Here is a 23,853-nt window from a genome sequence, read left to right as displayed (position 1 = left end):
GTGAGAGATCGTTTAGCAAGTTAAAACTAAAACTTTTGTATTTGAGAGCCTTCATAGGTCAAAGCCAACTGTGTGATCTTGTGCTGCTAAATATAGCAAGAGAAGAAACTGAAAAAAAAAATGACTTTGGGCACATCATAGACCAATTTTCATCAGTAAAAGCAAGCAAGGTACAGTTGTAATTTTTAGGTAGTGCCCTATTGGGTTAAGTAAAAACTTAATGACCTTGACTTGTGTTTTTGAGCTGATATTATGGTGAAGTTCTCTAAAAGATGGGTTTCAGATGTTTAGATAGGGTGCAATTTCAGTGCTTGCCATATGTGTTATTTTCCGTAGATATGCCTCTGCACATCAAATTGTTTTAACACTCCTAGGAGTCCTGTTGGTTTTAGCAGGTCACCACTCTCACGCTCTTTGAAATTAATTTTCCTACACATTCTTCACTGTTGCTAAATCTCTGATTCTTCCACATCCTTTTTTATTTTTAGAAAATGACCTACATGATGAAAGCCAGCAGACCATCACACTGAAACTCTTTCAGCTTTCTACAAGAAAGACACAAACCTATCTGCACACACCCTATTTTACTTTACTTCTTTCTCTTCAGTAAGGTGATTTTCAGTTACATTTGGGTCCATTGCACTCCTGACACCCAGGAATCATACACTATTCATTATTCCTCTTTATTTTTTAATATTCAGTGTTTCAACATTCACTCCATCAGCCTGAAATCATGTACAATTTTTAACCTCATTTGACCTCAAATTCCAATATACCTACCATCCCAAGTCTCTATCAGTCTTCAAAAGAAAAAGTTCTCAAAACGTCTGTATTTCATCTATATTACTTATATTTCACTCTTACTACTCAACCTACCAGAAACCCTGGTGGCGTAGTGGTTAAGTGCTACAGCCGGTAACAAAAAGGTCAGCAGTTTCAATCCACCAGGTGCTCCATGGAAAGTATACGGGGCAGTTCTGCACTGTCCTATTGTGTCACTACGCGTCCAAATCGACTTGACAGTAAGAGTTTTTGGGTTATTCAACCTACTACAACCTGATACCCACCCCTATCATTCCATGGTATCACCTCTCTTTTGGGTCACAAGTGATCTCTGTCTCACAAATGGACCCTTTCATTTCTCTTTTATTTGAGCTCTCAATAGCATTCAACACTCCATTTTCTTTAACACTTCTTTCCTTTATTCTGTATTTTCATGGCATCTTCACCAACACTCATGGTTTCAATTTGCACTTATAAGCAAGTGATTTATAAATGTATATCTGCTGACAAGATTTTTCCTTTGTTTCAGCTCATATACTCCTTATCAATTAATATTTACTTTAATGCTTCAAATATTAATAAATAAAACTCAACATTTCCAAAATGAAAACCAAGAAAGCAACAATATTATCCCTCCAAACCTATCCCCATATTAGTAAATGTCATCACTTCCCAAATTGTTAAACAAGAAAATACTGGACGTTCTCCTAGTTATCTACCTCTCCACATACCTGTGTCAATTACAAGGCCTGGCCTATTTAAACTAATTAATAATTCTCAAGCTGTCTGCCTCTGGCCTGGTCTCATCTGCTTTTCCAGCTCTATCTCACACTACACTTGCCCCTATCTTTACGCTCTTGCCACACCATTCTCCCTTAATTGAATAGGTCATTGTTAATGTCAACACTGGGACTTTACGCAATCTAATGTCTTTGCCTAAAATACAGTCTCCTCATCTTTGCTTTGCCTAAGTGAATGTTGTTGTCATTGTTAGCTTTTTTCACTTTGGCCCTGTCTGTGGTAACCCTGTGGACAAATGAATGAAATGCTGCTTGGCCCTGCACCATTCCCACTATTGGTTCTAGGTTGCACAATGTTCTGTTGTAATTCATAGGGTTTTCATTAGCTGATTTTCAGAATTAGATCACCAGGTCTTTCTTCCTGGTCTATCTTAGTCTGTAAGTTCCTCTGAAATCTGTTCAGCATCATAGCAACTCTCAAGCTTCCACTGACAGATGGGCATAGCTCTGTACGAGATTCATTGGCCAGAAATGGCACCTAGGTCTCATGCATGAGAGACAAAAATTCTACCATTGAAACTCCTTTGCCTCAAGTAACTATAGGGATTCTCTTTTTTTAATATGTAAGTTAATTCTACACTCACTTGGGGAAATCTCCGTGTAACTCTTATGCCAGGAGACCAATTACTCCTTTTATATTTCTCATTGCACCATGATTATAATAAATATTTCCATTTAGGAAATCATCAAAATTGTACTTATAAAATAATTTCTGCAGTTATTTGATCAATAGTTATTTTCTCCAAAAATTCTAGTTCTGTGAAGTTAGACTCTATCTCCATCATTGCTTATCATTTATTCCTTGGCATATAGTGTTGCTGGGTTCCATCTAGTTGATTATGACTCATAGTAAACCCATGTGACAGAGTAGAACTGCTCCATAGGGTTTTCTTGGCTGTAATCTTTATGAAAGGCAATTTACCAGGTCTTTCTCCTGCAGAGCCAATAAGTGGGTTCCAACCACCAACCTTTCAGTTAGCAGCTGAATGATTAACCATTGCTCCACCAGGCCCCCATATTTGTTAGTTAAGTGAGTAAGACAGTAAATCATAAAGCATTCAAAAAATTGTGTTTAAACAGCTGCCTATGCTTTTGGGAAAATAAACACAGCTAAGGTCCACTACTTTTTTGTCAGTTTGTTTTACTGTTGTGGCTGTGATGCTGGAACCTATATGATTGGTGCTTCAAATACCAGCAAGGTCACCCATGGTGGACAGGTTTCAATGGAGCTTCCAGACTAAGATGACTAGGAAGAAGGACTTGTCGACCTACTTCTGAGAAAGATTGGGTAGTGAAAATCTTAAGAATAGCACCACAACATTGATATAGTGCCAGAAAATGAGCCCCTCAGGTTGGAAGGCACTTAAAACACCCTTGGGAAAACAGCTGCCTCCTCAAATTAGAGCGGACTTTAATGACATGGATGCAGTAAAGTTTTTAGGACCTTTATTTGTTGATTTGGCATAACTTAAAATGAGAAGAAACAGCTGTAAATATCCATTAGTAGTCAGATCACGGAATGTATGAAGTATGAATCAAGGAAAATTAGAAGTCATCAGAAATGATACTAACACATGAGCACATGAAGATCAATATCCTAGGTATTAATGTGGTGAAATGGATTGACATTGGCCAATTTGAATCAGACATCATATGGTCTACTATGCCAGGAATGAGAAATTGAAGAGGAATGACGTTGCATTTATTATCAAAAAAGAAAATATCAAGAGCTATCCTGAAGTGCAGTGTTGTCAGTGATAGGATAATATCCATATGTCTACAAGGAAAAAATGGTTAAAACAACTATCATTCAAATTTACTCACCAACCACTAATGCCAAATATGAAGAAATTGAAGATTTTCACGAACTTCTGCAGCCTGTAATTGATCAAATATGCAATCAAGATGCACTGATAATTACTGTTGATTAGAATGCAAAAGTTGGAAACAAAGAAGAAGAATATGTAGTTGGAAAATATGGCCTTGGTAATAGAAATGACTCTGGAGATCACGTGACAGAATTTAGCAAGACCAATGACTTATTCATTATATATACCTTTTTCCAACAATGTAAACAACGACTATACATATAGACCTCACTGGATGGAATACACAGGAAATAAATAGACTACTTCTATGGAAAGAGACAACGGAGAAGTTCAGTAGCATAAGTCAGAACAAGGCCAGGGGATGGCTGTGGAACAGACCTTCAATTGTTCTTATGCAAGTTCAAGGTGAAGCTGAGAAAAATTAAAACAAGTTCTCAACAGCCAGAGTATGACCTTGAGTATATCCCACCTGAAATTTAGAGATCATCTCAAGAACAGATTTGACACGTTGAACACTAGTGACGAAAGAACAGATGAGTTTGGGGATAACATCAAGGACATCATACATGAAGAAAGCAAAAGACCATTAAAAAGACAAGAATGAAAGAAAAGACCAAAAAGGATGTCCAAGGAGACTCTGAAACTTGCTCTTGAATGTTGAGTAGCTAAAATGAAAGGAAGAAATGATGATGTAAAAGAACTGAACAGAATATTTCAAAGGGAGGCTCTAGAAGACAAATACGCCAAGACCTAGAATTAGAAAACCAAATAAGAAAAACTTGTTCAATATTTCTCAAGCTGAGTTGCAATATTGAAGGATTCTATGTGCAAAATATTGAAAGACACAGGAAGCATTATAAACAGATAGAAGAAATATGAAGAGTCACTGTACCAAAAAGAATTGGTCAATGTTCAACCATTTCAGAAGGCAGGACATGATCAAGAACCTATGGTACTGAGGAAAGAAGTCCAAGCTGCGTGGAAGGCATTGCTGGAAAACAAGGCTCCAGGAATTGACAGGATACCAAACAAGATGTTTCAACAACACTAGACTCATTCACTCATCTATACCAAGAAATTCGGAAGACAGGTCTTGGTCAATTGATTGGGAGAGATCCATGTTTGCACCCATTCCAAAGATAAGGGATCCAACATAATGCAGAAATTATCAAACAATATCACACACAAGTAAACTTATGATGAAGATAATTCAAAAATGTTGCAGCAGTACATCAACAGGAAACTGCCAGAAATTCAAGCCAAATTCAAAAGAAGATGTGGAACAAGGGATATCATTGCTGATGTCAGATGAATCTTATCTGAAAGCAGAAAATACCAGAAAGATGTTTACCTATGTTTTATTGACTACACAAAGGTATTCAACTGTGTGGATCATAACAAAGTATGGATAATATTTCAAAGAATGGAAATTTCAGACCATTTAATTGTGCTCATGTGGAATTTATACATTCCAGGAGAAGGTGGTTCAAACAGAACAATCAGATACTGCATGGTTTAAAATCAGGAAAGTTTTGTGTCAGGGTTGTATCCTTTCACCATACTTACTCCATCTGTATGGTGAGCAAATAATCAGAGAAGCTGGACCTTTGCATTCTTGCCAAAATAACACTCCCCTTCTCATTTATTTGCCAACTGCACCCTCCCCCCCTTCCCCGAAAGATATTTTCAAGGTATTTTCATAGGTGCTGCTGTGATAATTTTTTTTTACATGTGTCACAGGTTGAATTACCTCCCCCTCCCCCCTGCAAAATATGTTTATCAACTTGGTTAAGCCATGATTTCCAGTATTCTGTGGTTGTCCTCCATTTTGTGGCCGTAATTTTATGTTAAGAGGATTAGGGTAGGATTATAATACCACCTTTACTTAGGTCACCTCCCTGATACAATGTAAAGGGAGTTTCCCTGGAATGTGGCCTTCACCACCTTTTATCTCTCAAGAGATAAAAAGAAGAGAAGCAAGCAGAGAGTTGGGTAACTCATACCACCAAGAAAGCAGTGCCAGGAACAGAGCACATCCTTCGGACGTGAGGTTCCTTCACTGAGATGCACCCAGACCAAAGGAAGACTGCTGATGAGGACCTTCCCCCAGAGCCAACAGAGAGAGAAAGCCTTCCCCGGGAGCTGGCACCCTGAATTCGGACTTCTAGCCTACTGGATTGTGAGACAATAAACTTCTCTTTGTTGAAGCCGTCCACTTGTGGTATTTCTGTTATGGCAGTGCTAGATGACTAAGACAACATGTTTGTTACAACTGGGGGAATTGGCATGACAGAGTTACAAAAGTGCCTCTTGGAGGGAGGGCATGGTTGCCAAATGGACATGAAAGGTGCACATTACTTGAGTCAAACTATGTTATATGAAGAACTCAGCATCAGGAATGAGGAAGACTCATTAACAGCCTGCGTTATGCAGATGACACAACCTTGCTTGCTGAAAGTGAAGAGGACTTGAAAAACTTAACTGATGAGGATCATAGAATACAGCCTTCAGTATGGATTGCACCTTAACATAAAGAAAACAAAAATTCTTATGACTGGACTAATAAACCACATCACGATAAAAGGAGAAAAGATTGAAGGTGTCAAGGATTTCATTTTACTTGGATTAACGATCAATGCCCATGGAAGCAGCAGTCAAGAAATCAAGTGATGTATTGGAGTGAGAAAATTTGCTGCAAAAAAAAAAACCTCTTTAAAGTGTCAAAAAGCAAAGATGTCACTCTGAGGACTAAAGTGTGCCTGACCTGAGCCATGGTATTTTCAGTTGTCCCATATGCATGTGAAAGCTGGAAAATGAATAAGAAAACTGAAGAAAAATTGATGCCTTTGAATTATGGTGTTGTCGAAGAATGCTGAATATACCATGGCCTGCCAAAAGAACAAACAAATCTGTCTTGGAAGAAGTACAGCCAGAATGCTTCTTAGATGTGAGCATGGAGAGACTTCATCTTACTTACTTTGGACATGTTATTAGGTGGGACCAGTGTCTGGGGGACATCATGCTTAATAAAGTAGATGGTCAGTGAAAAAGAGAAGACCCTGGATAAGATGGATTGACACAGTGGCTGCAACAATGGGCTCAACCACAGTGATGATTGTGACAATGGTGCAGAACCAGGCAGTGTTTCATTCTGTTGTACATAGGGTTGCTATGAGTCAGAACAAAATCAATGGCACCTAACTACAACTACAGGTGGGTGAAATACTAAATGTAAACAATACGTACATAAACAGAAGAAAACACAGGAAAATACATTGTTGATTTTTGTTTGCAAAAGGCCAAGAAAATTCAAAATTGAATCCAAACTTTAAAAAAGAATAGATTTGGCTAGATTAAAGAAAAATAAAATATTTGTAATGTTTTATAACTTAAGTGATGTTTAGGCACATACATTAAGAATGCATGCAGATCAATAAGAAAAAAACAATCTTCATAAATGGGCAGCAAGTGTAAATAGACATACACACACAACCACCATGAATCAATTAAAACGTGAAAACGTGCTAATTCTCAGTTTTAATAGTGAGATGGGATTTAAATACACTAAAATCATTATTTTAGCTATCAGATTTTCAAAGGACAATGAGCTCCCACTCAATGAGACTCACTCAGTTTGGCAAATGTGTTATTTGGAAAATGCAAGGGAGGAAAGAAACATGTAAAGAGAAATATATATGAAGCATTCCAGGGAGGCACTGATTACTGACAAGTAATAGAAGTCAGTGAAATTTTCTATAAGTAAAACGAGGTTTTATTTTAAATAAAATTATATAAAGTTTTACGAAATTATTTGTAAAGATTAGCTTATAAATGGCAGTTAGCTATGAAATAACCCTCATTTATACAGATCTAAACTTTAAGTATTTTTTGTAAATAACCTATTGATAAACACGTAGATAATCTAGAAAACCCATTCTTGTCATAGATATCACTTCTTGATCTAAAAATTTCATATTTCCTACAAAATTTTGAAACTGAATGAAATAATAATAATAATAAAAGCTATGGTGTCTCCAAATGCTTATTTCAAAATTGCAATAAAACATATTCAGATAAAACAAATAGCAAATATTTGTGTCAGCATGGTTGACTTAGTGATATTTATTTGATATTTGACTTCAGATTGCTCATGTTCAAAACTCAGGTCAGTGACACTGGACTAGTTGATTCACTTCTCTGGGCCTCAGTTTCATTATCTATAAAATTAGAATTATGATAATCTTTCCCTCATAAGATTGCTGTAAGAGTTCAATAACTGAATTCAGTTAAAATATTAACTGTGTCTGCCACATAGTAAGGTATTGGCAAATGTTCTCAAAATAGAAAAGAATCTCCAAGACCAACACAACAATTGGTCTCTATTCACCTGGAACACCAGTAGAAGGAGACCCAGGACCTGAAGTACAAAATGCACCACATGTTTAATTGTCTCTATAAAATACTACCTTCAGTACCATGAGACCAAAAGAAATGAATGGTGCCTGGCTAGCATTACTGAATGTTTTGATCAAAGACCCAACAGATGAATCCTGATCAAAAGGAGGAAAAGCATGGAATAGAACTTTACAGTCACACAGAAACCAGACTACTAAGTGGATTCATTGAGGCTGTGGGAACCCTGGAAACTAATGCCTAGAAATAATCTTTAGTTATCCCATGAAGCCATTGTTAAACTAAACAACAGTTTAGCCCAATTAATTAATAAAAAAAAAGTTTGTATTGAGCATGGTACTCATAAAGAATTATCTATGTGAGTTTAACCTAACAACAGTCAATCAAAAGCACAAATGAGAACTTTACGGGGCAGAGAGCCTAAATTAATGTTGATGAAACAATATGGGTAGAGATACTGAGAATCGTGACACAATATGAAGGTATGTAACGAATGTTACTGAACTGTGCATGTACAAACTGTGAATGGATGTATGTTTGATTGTGTGTATTGCCACCAAAAATAGATAAAATGTTTTTTTAAAAAGAAAACGTTTTCCAAAAGACACTTTTAAAAGGAAATCATCCATTCTTTTATATATATGTTTATGGAGAATATTATTCCCATGTGAGATTATAAGGGAAATAGTCTTTTAAGTATTTACATGTACTTATAAAGGAAATAGAATTCCCTATAAAGTAGAGTGGAAACCCTGGTGGTGTAGTGGTTAAGTGCTACGGCTGGGAACCAAAGGGTCGGCAGTTCAAATCCGCCAGGTGCTCCTTGGAAACTCTATGGCGCAGTTCTACTCTGTCCTATAGGGTCGCTATGAGTCAGAATCGACTCGATGGCACTGGGCTTGGTTTGGTTTTGGTATAAAGTAGAATTAATTAAAATATATTTTAACATTTTTTACAAGTTAAATGACTTAGAAATTATTATTTTTGTGTGCTGTCAAGCAGATTCCAACTCACATTGACCTATGTGACAGAGTCAAACTGTCCTATACAGTTTCCTAGGCTGCAATCTTTATGTGAGCAGATCGCCAGGTCTTTTCTCCCCTGGAATGGCTGGTGGGCTGGAACCACTGATCTTTCAGTTAACACTCAAGAGCTTAACCATTGTACCATTAGCCTTCCTTTAGAAATGACTAGGGTTTTCTTATCAGGAAAGAATACATTTGGATAAGTTGCTGTACAGATATTGGCCCTCACAAGAAGCTGTGACTCCCTAAGGCAAATAAGGAAAAAAAAAAAATCTAACAGGCGGGGCCAAGATGGCAGAGTAGTCAAATGCTTCCTGTGATCCCTCTTACAACAAAGACCCAAAAAACAAGTGAAACTATTACATACATGACAAACTAGAAGCCCTGAACATCAAAGACAAATTTAGGAAATCCGACTGAGGTGCAGGAGGAGGGAGAGGCAGTTCAGAAGCTGTGAGGAATTGCTGAGCCTGACCCAGCAAAAGTAGATGCCCCTTAAGAACAATCTCCTGAAGTGACTGCTATGGGGCTGGTGGTAGCATTCAGGATGTGGTTTCCTCAGGGAGAGACAGTGAACTGCACAGTGTACTTACACCTTCAGAACCAGAGAAGAACAGTGCTCTCGGCAAAAGCTAAGTATTTGCATTTATTTTAGCACGCTCCCAGCCCCCAAGTCAGCTTCAGTGGCTGTTGATTTCCCTAGGCCTGGGGTAGGTTCTGCTGCGTGTCCTGAGCCATTCTCCTGGCCCTGGAGAAGGAATAAATTAACTGTCAGGGGAAAAAATAATCTGCCAGCTCCACTAAGCTAGGGAGCTCAGGACAGAAGTAGCACCAGTCCAGGCAAAGAGTCTGCAGACTTTGAATACCTTTCACCCCTGCATGGACCTGTGTGGGCCCATTTCAGGAGATTAGGCCCTTTTCGGCAGACTGCAATGGTGCAAGTGCCTGAGATCTGACTTCAACTGTTTCAGCTGTGTGGTGCAAAGGTGAGTTTTTGATGTTTGACACCACTTCACCTATTACACAGTCCTCATCTACCCACATCAGGGGCCTGAGCATTTGTGCCTCTACCCACGTCACCTAGCCATCCGTGACAAGGGTCCAAGGATGTGAGGCATCCCAGTACTTACAACCAAAAGCTTTAAGTGGCCATAGTCTGGCTGCAGAATTCATTGACCTGTGCACTCTAGGGAACAGGGATATGCTTTCCTCCCAGCCACTCGAGGGATGGTTGTCAGCCCGCTGCCTTGTTCAGAGTATGATGCCCTGCTGCAAACAGATACCTGTGCCTACACAAATCCCCCCCACAAGACTGTAGGACAGAGCTTTTACCACACACTGGATGACCAACTATCTGGACACCTGAGCTGCATCCATACAATAAAAGCTAATGGACTCTTAGGATCATATACCCAGTAACAGCTCTCGCCACTAGGTAATAAGGTAATAAGACATTAGAGCTTCAAAGGCACAAATAATCAAGCTAGTCACTCAAGCAGCCTATTTGGGGACATCAAAACAAAACAAGAAGCTAGGATACAGTAAGCAAACATGAAATAAATTAATACAATAACTTATAGATGGCTCAGAAAGAACAGTCAACTTCAAATCACATAAAGAAGCAGACCACGATCACTTCAACAAGATCTCAAAACAAAGAATCAAGTAATGTTTTGGATGAATATGTCTTCCTGGAATTACCAGAGGTATAATACAAAATATTAATATGCAGAATTCTTCAACAGATCAGGAAGATCAGGAAAAACACAGAACAAGCCAAGGAACACACAAATAAAGCAGTTGAAGAAATTAAAAATGTTATTCAAGGACATAATGAAAAATTTAGTAAGCTGTGAGAATCCATACAGGGACAGCAATCAGAAATTCAGAAGATTAACAATAAAATTACAGAATTAGGCAACTCAAAAGACCATCAGAGGAGCAGAATTGAGGAAATGGAAGTCAGAATTAGTGAGATTGAAGATACAAGAATTTTAAAAAAAGAAGAAAAACTAAGAATCATGTGGGACTCCATCAAAAGAAAGAACCTACAAGTGGAGTACCAGAAAAGGGAGGGATAACAGAATTACAGAGAGGATTGTTGCAGGTTTGTTGGCAGAAAATTCCCTGATAATGCAAAAGATGAGAAGATATATATCCAAGATGCTCACTGAACCCCACATAAGGTAGATCTCAAAAGAAAGTCACCAAGGGGTATTATAATCAAACTTGACAGAACCAAAGGTAAAGAGAGAACTTGAAGAGCAGCTAGGGATAAGTGAAAAGTCACCTACAAAGGAAAGTAAATAAGAATAAGCTTGGACTGCTTGACAGAAACCATGCAGGCAGGAAGGCAATAGGATGACATATGTGAAGCATTGAAGGAAAAAAATTGCCAGCCAAGAATCATATACCCAGCAAAACAGTCTCTCAAATACGAAGGTGAAATTAGGATATTTCCAGATAAACAGAAGTTTAGGGAATTTGTAAAAACCAAACCAAAACTACAGGAAATACTAAAGGAAGTTCTCTGGTTAGAAAATCAATAGTATCAGATATCAACCCAAGTCTAGAACACAGGACAGAGCTACCAGATATCAACCCAGACAGGGAAATCACAAAAATAAATCAAGATTTAAAAAAAGCTCAAAACAGGGAAACAGCAATGTCATTATGTAACAGATGACAACATCAAAACAATGAAAAAGGACTAAGAAAATGTAGTCATAGTTCTTCCACATGGAGAGGAAGTGAAGATGATATAAAGAAATAAAATTTAGGTTTAAATTTAGAAAAATAGGGGGAAATATTAAGATAATCACAAAGGAGACTAACAATCCTACAACTCAAAATAAAATACAAGAAAAACATAGAGACTCAGCAAAAACAAAAACAACAATGAATAAGAATAAAAAACAATACATAAACTACTCAGAACAAAAAATTCAGTGGAAAAAAGAAACTGACAACAACACACAAAAAAAGACATCAAAATGACATCACTAAACTCATACCTATGCATAATTACGCTGAATGTAAGTGGCCTAATGCATCAATAAAGAAACAGAGAGTGGCAGCATGGAGAAAAAAACATGATCCGTCCATATGCTGCCTACAAGAGACACACCTTAGACTTAGAGGCACAAACAAATTAAAACTCCAATGATGGAAAAAATATAAATCAAACAACAATAAAAAAAAGCAGGAGTGGCAATATTAATTTCTGACAAAACAGACTTTAAAGTTAAATCCACCATAAATGATATAACGATTAAAGTGACAATATACCAGGAGGATATAACTATGTTAAATATCTACAGAGCCAATGACAGGGCTTCAAACAAACTCTAACAGCATTGAAAGTGAAATAGACAGATACACAATAATAGTAGGAGACTTCAACACACCACTTTCGGTGAAGGACAGGACATCCAGAAAGAAGCTCAATAAAGACATGGAACATCCAAATGCCACAATCAACCAATTTGACCTCATAGACGTATACAGAACACCCCACCCAACAATAGCCAAGTATACTTTCTCTTCCAACACACATAGAACATTCTCTAGACTAGACCACATATTAGGTCATAAAGCAAGCCTTGACAAAATACAAAACATTGAAATATTGTAAAGCATGGTCTCCGATCATAAGGACAATAAGGCCATAAAAGTAGAAATCAATAACAGAAAAATTAGGGAAAAGAAATTAAACACTTGGAAATTGAACAACACCCTACTCAAAAATAACTGTGTTTATACAAGACGATAAGGATGGAATAAAGAAACTCATCAAATCCAATGAGAACGAAAATATTTTCTCTCCGAAACTCTGGGACACAGCAAAAGCAGTGCTCAGAAGTCAATTTATAGCAATAAATGCACGTATCCAAAAAGAAGAAAGGGCTAAAATTAAAGAATCATCCCTACAACTTGTACAAATAGAAAGACAGCAACAAAAGAAACCCTCAGGCACAAGGAGAAAGCAAATAATAAAAACTAGAGCAGAATTAAGTGAAATAGAGATCAAAAAAAAAATTGAGTTAACAAGACCAAAAGCTGGTTTTTTGAAAAAAATTAACAGAATTGATAAATAGTTGGCCAAACTGACAAAAGAAAAATAGGAGACGAAGCAAAAAACCTGAATAAGAAATGAGATGGGAGATATCACAACAGACCCAACTGAAATTAAAAGAATCATATCAGATTACAATGAAAAATTGTATGCTAATAAATCTGAAAGCCTAGAGGACGTGCATGAATGTCTAGAAACACACTACCTACCCAAACTAACACAAACAGAGATAGAAACACTAAATAAACTCATAACAAAAGAAGAGATTGAAAAGGTAATTTAAAAACCCCCAACAACAACACAACAACAAAAAAGCCCTGGCCCTGATGGCTTCGGTAGAGACTTCTACCAAATTTTCAGAGAAGAGTTAACACCACTACTACTAAAGGTATTTCAGAGCATAGAAAATGATGGAATACTACTGAACTCATTCTATGAAGCCACCATATCCCTGATACCAAAACCAGGTAAAGATACCAAAAAAAAGAAAATTACAGACCAATATCCCTCATGAACTTAGATGCAAAAATCCTCAACAAAATTCTAGCCAATAGAATTGAACAACATATCAAAAAAGTAATTCACCATGACCAAGTAGGATTCATACCAGGTATCCAGGGATGGTTCATCATTGGAAAAACAATTAATGTAATCCATCATATAAATAACCTATAAATAAAACAAAAGACAAGAATCACATGATCTTATGGATTGATGCAGAGAAGGCATTTGACAAAGTCCAACACCCATCCATGATAAAAACTCTCAGTAAAACAGGAATAGAAGGAAAATTCCTCAACATAACAAAGGGTATTTATACAAAGCCAACAGCCAATCCTCAACATAATAAAGGGTATTTATACAAAGCCAACAGCCGACATCATCCTAAATGGGAAGAGTCTGAAAGCACTCCCACTGAGAACGGAAACCAGGCAAGGATGCCTTTTATCACCACTCTTATTCAACATTGTCCTGGAGGTCCTAGCCAGAGCAATTAGGCTAGATAAAGAAGTAAAGGACATCCAAATTGGCAAGGAAGAAGTAGAAATATCTCTATTTGCAGATAAAATAATCTTATACACAGAAAACCCTAAAGAATCCTCAAGAAAACTACTGAAACTAATAGAACAGTTCAGCAGAATACTAGGATACAAGAAAAACACACAAAAATCAGTTGGATTCCTATGCTCCAACAATGAGAATGTCGAAGAGGAAACCACCAAATCAATACCATTTACAGTAGCCCTCAAGGAGATAAAATATTTAGGAATAAATCTAACCAGAGACATAAAAGACCTATACAAAGGAAACTGCAAGACACTACTGCAAGAAACCAAAACAGACCTATATAAGTGGAAAAATATACCTTGCTCATGGGTAGAAAGACTCAATATTGTAAAAATGTCTATTTTACCCAAAGCAACCTATAGATACAATGCAATTCCAATCCAAATTCCAACAACATTTTTTAATGAGATACGAACACAAATAACCAACTTCATATGCAAGGGAAAGAGGCCTCAGATAGGTAAAGCACTACTGAAAAAGAAGAACAAAGTGGGAGGCCTTACTTTACCTGATTTTAGAACCTATTATACCGCCACAGTAGTCAAAACAGCCTGGTACTGGTACAACAACAGGCACATAGACCAATGGAACAGAATTGAGAATTCAGACATAAATCCACGCACCTATGAGCAGCTGATGTTTGACAAAGGCCCAAAGTCAGTTAAATGGGGAAAAGACAGTCTCTTTAACTAATGGTGCTGGCATAATCGGATATCCATCTACAAAAAAATGAAACAAGACCCATACCTCACACCATGCACAAAAATGAACTCCAAATGGATCGAAGACCTAAATATAAAATCTTTAAAACTATAAAGACGATGGAAGAAAAAGTACAGACAACTCTAGGAGCCCTAATACACGGCATAAACAGTATACAAAACATTGCTAACAATGCACAGACACCAGAAGAGAAACTAGACAACTCAGAGCTCCCAAAAATCAAACACTATGCTCATCCAAAGATTTCACCAAAAGAGTAATAAGATTACCTACAGACTAGGAAAAAGTTTTTAGGTATGACATTTCCGATCAGCATCAGATCTCTAAAATCTACATAATACTGCAAACACTCAACAACAAAAAGACAAATAACCCAATTAAAAAGTGGGCAAATGATACAAAGAGGTGCTTCACCAAAGAAGACATTCAAGCAGCTAACAGATGCATGAGGAAATGCTCATGATCATTACCCATTAAAAAAAAATTAGAGAGGTGCAAATCAAAAATATAATGAGATACCATCTCATTCCAACAAGGCTGGCATTAATCCAAAAAACACAAAATAATAAATATTGGAGAGGTTGTGGAGAGACTGGAACACTTACACACTGCTGATGGGAATGTAAAATGGCACAACCACTTTGGAAATCAACTTGGGGCTTCCTCAAAAAACTGGAAATATAACTACCATATGATCCAGCAATCCCACTACTTAGAATATATACTAGAGAAGTAAGAGCCTTCACACGAATAGATATATGCACACCTATATTCATTGCAGCACTTTTTACAATAGCAAAAAGATGGAAGCAACCAAGGTGCCATTCAATGGATGAATGGATAAATAAATTATGGTATATTCACACACTATTCACGCAATGGAATACCACACATCAGTAAAGAACAGTGATGAATCCATGAAACACTTCATAACATGGAGGAATCTGGAAGGCATTATGCTGAGTGAAATTAGTCAGTTGCAAAAGGGCAAATATTGTATGAGACCACTATTATAAGAACTCAGGAAATAGTTTAAACAGAGAAGAAAATATTCTTTGATGGTTAGGAGAGTGGAGAGGGAGGGAGGGAGAGGAGTATTCATTAATTAGATAGTAGACAAGAACTATTTTAGGTGAAGGGAAAGAAAACACACAATACAGGAGAGGTCAGCACAACTGGACTAAACCAAAAGCAAAGAAGTTTCCTGAATAAACCAAATGGCTTAAAGGCCAGAGTAGCAGGGATGGGGGTTCGGAGACCATGGATTCGAGAGACATCTAAGTCAATTGGCATAATAAAATCTATTAAGAAAACATTCTCCATCCCACTTTGGTGAATGGCGCCTGAGGTCTTTAACACTAACAAGTGGCCATCTAAGATGTATCAATTGGTCTCAACCCACCTGAAGTAAAGGAGAATGAAGAACACCAAAGACACATGGTAATTATGAACCCAAGAGACAAAAAGGGCCACATAATCAGAGACTACATCAGCCTGAACCCAGAAGAAATAGATGGTACCTGGCTATAACAGATGACTGCCCTGACAGAGAACACAACAGAGATCCCTGATGGAGCAGGAGAGCAGTGGGATGCAGGCCTCAAATTGTTGTAAAAAGACCAGACTTAATAGTACCCTGGAGGTCATGGTCTCCAGACCTTCTGTTAGCCCAAGACTGGAATCATTCCCAAAGCCCACTCTTCAGACAGTGATTTGGACTGAACTATAATTTTTTTTTTTTTATAAGGTAGAAAATGGTAATGGTGAGGAGTGAGCTTCTTAGCTCAAGTAGACACATGAGACCAGGTAGACAGCTCCTGTCTGGAGGGGAGATGAGAAGGCACAGGGGGACAGATGCTGGCTGAAGGAACATGGGGAATACAAGGTGGAGAGAAAGAGTGTGCTGTCTCATTAGCGGAGAGCAACTAGGAGTACATAGCTGGGTGTATATAATTTCTTGTATGAGAGACTGACTTGATTTGTAAACTTTAACTTAAGCACAATTTAAAAAAAAAAAATCTAGGTTTCCAAACTCTTATGGGATATGGAATACATCTGAACCATCTTTTCACTATTAATTTACATTTTTTAATTTACATGGAGTCATATCTATTCCTCTTTTAATGTAAATAGGATTCCTATTTGAGATAAGTCATAACCTTACTGATGAAAGGTTATTAAAATTGGAGACAAGCTCAAATCCTTCCTGTTCAAGAGAACGAATATCTTTCTATGATCTTCATGGAAGGGTCTGCTCTGACAAGTCACAACAGAAATATTCCTAACAGAATTTCAAAGAATAATTTTATTTGAATATTAAAAGGGAGAAGCCTAGGTAATTCAAATCCACCAGCCACTCCTTGGAAACCTTATAGGACAGTTCTACTCTGTCCTATAGGGTCGCTATGAGTCGAAATCAACTCAATGGCAAAGGATTCGGTTTGGTTCATTAAAGGAAGGGAAGGAAAAAAGATTGTGTTTGTCTTGCTGAACCACATAAATCATGGACATTCAGGTTCTCAAGAGTAAATCTATTGCTACAGCCTAATATCACTAATTCACAACAAGGTATACTGCACATTTATAGATTCCAAGCCAAATATATGGATTTAGTTAGAAAAGCCCAGTCCTACCATGTTTTCTTTGGTAGCATCCTTAAACCCAATAAGATCTGTTAATTCTATTTGTTGGAGCAGCTTGACTCTGACAAGCCTTTAATCTTACAGCAGAATTGCTTACAAATTTCTCGTTTAACTAATATGCATAATTTTCTTAAAGGAGAAATAGAGAAGAATATATTTTAAAAAAATTAAAAGTCATGCCAACCCAGGGCTAAGTGCTCTATCCACTTGAGGCATTTCAGAAATGAAACTCCAATTTCGATGATTTTAGGTCAGATTTTCTAGAATATAACTAGATTTCAAGCTACGTATTTAAGGAAATCTTGCCCTCCGCTGGTTTTAGGAATTTAACTTCGTACTTCCCCTTTCTTTCTCAACTAGTCATAGCTGATTCTGTGTCCTATACTCCAAAGATACTCACTTCTGTCAGGTCCAAGGAATTTTGACAAATCTATTTCACCAAAATGAAAAGCAAAAATGCTGAGCTTAGAATGAAATGTGGCATTTAGTATAAATATTTAGTCCAATAAATTAAAATCTAATTTGCCCTAACATTTTTATTTATTGACCCTCTATAGACTTTATCTCTGTATAGAAGAAATTTCAAGTTTCTAAAGTATAATTCCTTGGTCTATAGTAATTAATAAGACTTAAATTACTTTTAAAACAAACCAGGAAAAGAAAAAAAAAACAATAGGAATAGTAAGTCCCGTAATATTATTTTTACATTTTAATATTACTTGTAAAACCAGAAAAAAAATACAAAATTTTATGCACACATTAAAATCCAGTGTGTACATATGTTTAATTAAAAAATTAAAGGACTTTTAAAAAGGAATTATTCCTCAGCAGAATGAGATGCATAATCTTTTAAATAAATTTGTAAAGTCATTTTCAGCCCTTGGTTCACAATGAGACACTTAAATTTCTTTCTGGTGAACCCACTTAGAACATCAAATTTCACATTGTGATTGTGGTTGTAAATGTAATTAATGGTAATCCATAAGTTCATAGGTATTAAATCGTTTCTAATAAAAAGGTGATTGATACAAGTCATATCAACTAATTCCTAAGTTTTCATACTCTCCACAAAACTTACAGATGGTCAAATTTTTTATTCTGGTAAGTGTGGAAACCTAATTTTTTCCTCTTCCTCTTTTCTAACATGTTTATGAATTTCTTTAGATCAATCTCATTTTCTCTATCAGTGCCTTATTCATTTTATTGTCCAGAAAAGTTTCCCATTTTATCTTCTTTGTAGTATTTTTTGTTTTCAAAAAATATATTCTCAGAAATAACAGGGTTTTAAACCTTTCCGTTAAGCAGTTCACACATAATTTCTGTCATCATTTCTGCTAAATTGTTAGTAAACAGCACCTCTGACCATATTCCTGTCACAGGCTGAACTATGCCTCCCTCAAAGCCACAAAGATATACCACAGCCTTGGCAACACTAGCACGTACTGCATACCTAATGGTGTGAGCAGAAGTGCCTATCACACGCACTCACCCGCCCACACATACAGCTATTCTTCTGCTCCCTTTTCTGATACTCATATATTTAGTTATTGTACTGGTTGTATCTCACTCATAAGTGTTTCCTGAGTGTAGGATTTATGTTGATACCAACTCATGGCAACCCCATGTGTGTAGAGTAGAACAGGCCCCCTAGGGTTTTCAAGGCTGTGACCTTTAGGAAGCAGATTGTCAAGCCTGTCTTCCTAGGCATTTCTGGGTGGGTTCCAACTGCCAACCTGCAGGCTGGTAGTAAGTCCAGCACTTAATGGTTTGTGCCACTACTGCTGTATGCAATTTCTCATAGCCTCTGAAAGTCAACAAACACTTTATCTTTTGTTTTTGTTGCTTGATAGAGCATATGAAAAACATTAAGAAAGAAAACAGTACCTTTGAATACACTATTTCTATGTCTTAAATATCTTTTTTTTCATTTGTGAACCCAAATCCTTTTCACATTGTCACCTTGATACTGATGACAAGCATGTCCTATTTTCCAGAGGCTACCTGCTGGCTTTTTAGCTTCCTGCCCTCCACAGACTCAGAACTTCGTAAAGATTTTAAGGAAAAATCTGATCAAGCTCTGGATCCATTTCTTCCATAAACTTTTCGTCATATCCTTGGATCCTCAAGATGACTAATTTTGCCTCACTAGCCCCAGGAGATAGTCACCCCCCGGAGATAGTCAAAAGTGCTAATGACCTTCGTGCCCTTTTCATCTCACTTCTCTGTACCACAGTCTTTGCTCTGATGTTTTGTCCTCTCAAGTCCTGATTGCTTCATAAACACTCTGATTTTTTTCAATGTGAATTTCCTTTGGTATTTTTTCTGATTTTTCAATTCTTCTTGACAAGAGTGTGAGTCAGTTGTAAACTACTCCATCATAGATGGAAGAGAAGTTCCCACAAACAATTTTAATTGTTACAGGTTTAGATAATGTTTTAACACTGACTAACTAACTCTAAGGGATTAGGTAACATTTTCTTATGCTCTGAAAGTAACATTACAAACTTGTCAGTCAAAAGTAAGAAAGAGAGTTTTAGTCAGGGGGAATGACATGAATAGAATATGAGAGGGAATTAGATGAAGAGTCTATCTTCCATATGTCTCTTTTTTTCAATTTTGATGAGATAGGAATGTAAATTTCTGTAAAATTTTCTACTCCTTTTCCATTTCTAAAATTCTGAAGAAAAATAAAAATTCTCTCCAGAGAGAGACCAGCCTTCTTCAAAATGCTTTTGAGAATCTCTATAAAGATACACATTATTTTTAAAATTAATTACTACCTTCCCTTGATTTGTCCTAACTCTTGGTATCAATGTCATAAAAGAATAAAATAAAGTCAATATTTGCAATTCAAAAGCTGTGTTGAGTATACATAAATTCTTCTAAGATTTTTATGATAAGAGCATAGATCTATACACTTACCATCTTTTATTTTTGGTAAATTGGGATTAAATTTAGGGAAGACTTTTTCAGTAAAGTTAGAGAATTAAAGCAAAAAATGTGCAGGTTGATTCTCAAAGCAAAAGGACAAAGCACATATCAACTGGAGCATTATTGAGAATTCATTCAAAAATCGAAGACTAGAAACTTCCTAGTTCCTTAATCTTCAGGGACACATTGTTAGTTCACACCTTTATTTTCCAAATTGTGTGTGATCTTGACCATCTAATTTTGGACATTTTTTGTCTCATCCATCCAATTTTTCTGAGACCCTTTTTTGCCTGTAATTGTCAGATAAGTAGTACTTAAAACAGCTTAGAAGGGGCTCATCAGCATATATATAGCATGATAGAGTATGCAGATGTAAATACACTGTGAAAATACACATAAAGGAACCTGGAAAAGCTTTGATGGTCAGAAGAACTGGGGCATGTCATTCCGAAGTAATAGGTGTAACTGAAATGTAGGAAGTAAAAATTTGATGAAGGGGGATGTTTTTTAACATTGTATATTTTCAGAAAAAGTTTGCATTATAATGAAAAGTATATATACCAAAGATTTATACAAAAACGTTGAGACTGAAAGAGGCTGAAATGAAGGACCCTTACAGAAAGAGGCTTAGAGCTGTAAAATCAATGATTTAGATGACAAAATTCTCTACAATCGGTCAATGAAAATGGGAGAAAAATGAAGAATTGTTGCATTTCTTTACATATATAGGTATATGTATGTATGTATATATAGTACATATAACTTAACACAGATTTTTGATCCAAGTGTTTGATTTTTATTTGTTTTATCGTATTTAAACCTCCCTGGAGTGTTGTATTACAATTCTCATCTATTTCACGGTTTTGTGTTTTGGGAGAAATTTTTATTAGCTTAAATATTTTGATTCTCATTTTCTTTATTCTTCTTATAGTAGGTTTGTCGTTGGGTGCCATCAAGTCAATTCTGGCTCATAGTGACTCCATGTGATGGAATACAATTGCCCCTTATAGTTTTCTAGACTGTAACTCACCCAGCAGCTCTGCGAGAGAAAGTCCTGGCAATCTCTACCTGTAAAGATTATCCTAAAAAACCTTATGGGGACATTCTACTCTGTCACATGGTGTCACAGGGTGTCAACAAATCTTTACAGAAGCAGCTTAGTATACACGAAAAATTCTTTTTGTGTGCTGGGCTGTTAGTTGGATTCCTGTGTTCATAGTGCCCTCTTTTGTCAAGATAGTGCAACACAGCTTCTTAAATGAATGGATTGGGGAGGGAGGGGAGGAGAACTTCTTTTTTAATGTTATTTTGCGTAATCACATATTTTTCATCACAACTGTTCTAAAGGCTCTCCCTCACAAATACAAAAGAAGAAATAGATTTTGAAATGTAAAAAAAAGATTCAAAAAAGTTTTAAGTATTCAAGACAAATGATATGTTTATTAGATCAGTTATATAATTCTCACAAAATTAAGGAAGTTCTGAAATTTCTAAGTTTTCCGGACTACCCTGATATTCCCCCCCACTCCCTTTAATGTTATGCCGTGTCTTCTTCTATCTGAAACTCAACGATCGGTTTTCTGCCATGAGTTACACATAACATGAGCTAAAAATAACAACATCAATGAAGACAAGCAGATCATGAATCTGGAATGTCATAGCTTTTCATTAATCTCCTACTTCTGAGTGTTTAGTACAGTCTTCTCACACATGCATGAAGAGGACGTGGTGCAGTTGTCAATGCCGATGGTGTGTGCCTTTAGATACACACACTTCCCCTGGAAATCCAGACTCGGCTCTGGTAAACCCCTGGGAAATTGAGAAAACACAAGTCACTGACCACAGTTGGTGTGTTCATATCAAATAACATTACTTAAGAACTTACTACACAAAATCCATTATACCAGGCACTGTGGTCAACACAAAGATGTAAAGATGCTCTCACTGTTTTCAAAGATCTCACATACTTACAGAAGATATGAAATACTCACATAAATAATAAACTATATAAATAAAATATAAGTGAGAAAAAAATAGTGGAAGAAAACGTTTAGGCTGAAAATCATAGCAATAGTACTTCAACTTAAAAGCTACGACTAAGATAAATGTCATAGCGCAAATGCTATCAAATACTAAATGCTAAGAAATTCTAAAATTGTTTGGAAAAATAAGTTGCCAAAATATGTTTGTTATATTGCTCTATTCATTAATTCAATAATTTCATTAATTCAACAAATACCTAATGAGTGTTCTATGTGCCAAACATTGTACAGGGTTGAGATATAGGAGAGCTTTTGAATTATAAAATACCAATAATTAAAGTGATTTATTATGAAAATAAGAATAAAGTCACAATTTAACGGAACAGTACAAACAAATTCAGGAACATATCCATATATATAAATAAATTTTGAGTATATGATAAACATGGCATTAAGATCAGTGAAGAAAAAATAGTCAACCATTAAACAGTATTCTGATAATTGATTAGCTGGTGAAAATACACAGAGATAGCTACCTGTATACACACACACATACATGCATTAACATCTTGCCTAACAACCCAAAATAAAGTTCAAATGTATTAAAGAAAATTTGAATAATAATAAATAGTAATGAAAGAACTAGAGTCATACATAGATCTACCTTTATGTGTTCTGAGTGAACATGGGGAAGGCATTAATGCAAAGAAAAAGTACAAAAGTAATAACTGATAGATCAGTCTACTTAAATGTTAAACATTAGTTCACATAATAAAAACAAATAAACTTAAATGGCAAATTACTAAAGAAAAAAAAGTCAAGACACATGCCCGAAAGGTTATAAACTTGATATATAAAAAATGCATACAAAGAATAAAAGCTAAATGTGATTTAAAAAAAGAAAAGGGCAAAAGTATTGACAAAGGTTATAGAAAAATGCTTAGTCAGTAGACATCCGAAGAGCATAAAAGAACAAAAATAAACACAATCATCTATCAAATGGTAAGAATTTTAGAACATGATTAATATTGGCACAGAGCAATGAAACAGTATATGTATTGTGCCATAATTGTCTAATGCAACCTTTCTGGAGAGCTATTTAACACCACGTATTTAAAACCATTAAAATAAAGGCCCGGGGATAACAATTCTTGACTTCTTCCCAATAAAAATACCAAAGATGTGCCAAAATTCATATAATCATTTCCTTCCCATATTATTTTTATTACCAAAAATTTTAATCAATCAAATCATCCAATAATAGAGGCATATTTGTACAAATTATGAAATATATAAGTGACTTTTTGATTTATAAAATGGCTCACAACAGAATATAAAATAGCAAAAGCAAGAAACAAAGCCATCTGTGTTCTATTCCCAGGAACTGTCTCTATTTCCCCCAATCTCTAAGCAAAAAACATTGAGAAAGGAATACAGAATTAGATTAAATACTATAAACTTACAGGCCAAGAGAAGGTGAGGAACCATCCTCCCACCTCCAGTCACTGTCTTCTTCTTTATAAGATAACCCAAGCCAAGTACGATTTGCCTTAAATAACTTCAGGAAATTCTGCATGGAACC

The sequence above is a fragment of the Loxodonta africana genome, chromosome 4 (genome assembly GCF_030014295.1).
Source record: "Loxodonta africana isolate mLoxAfr1 chromosome 4, mLoxAfr1.hap2, whole genome shotgun sequence".
Lineage (NCBI taxonomy): Eukaryota > Metazoa > Chordata > Mammalia > Proboscidea > Elephantidae > Loxodonta > Loxodonta africana.
This window is presented reverse-complemented; position numbering follows the sequence as displayed.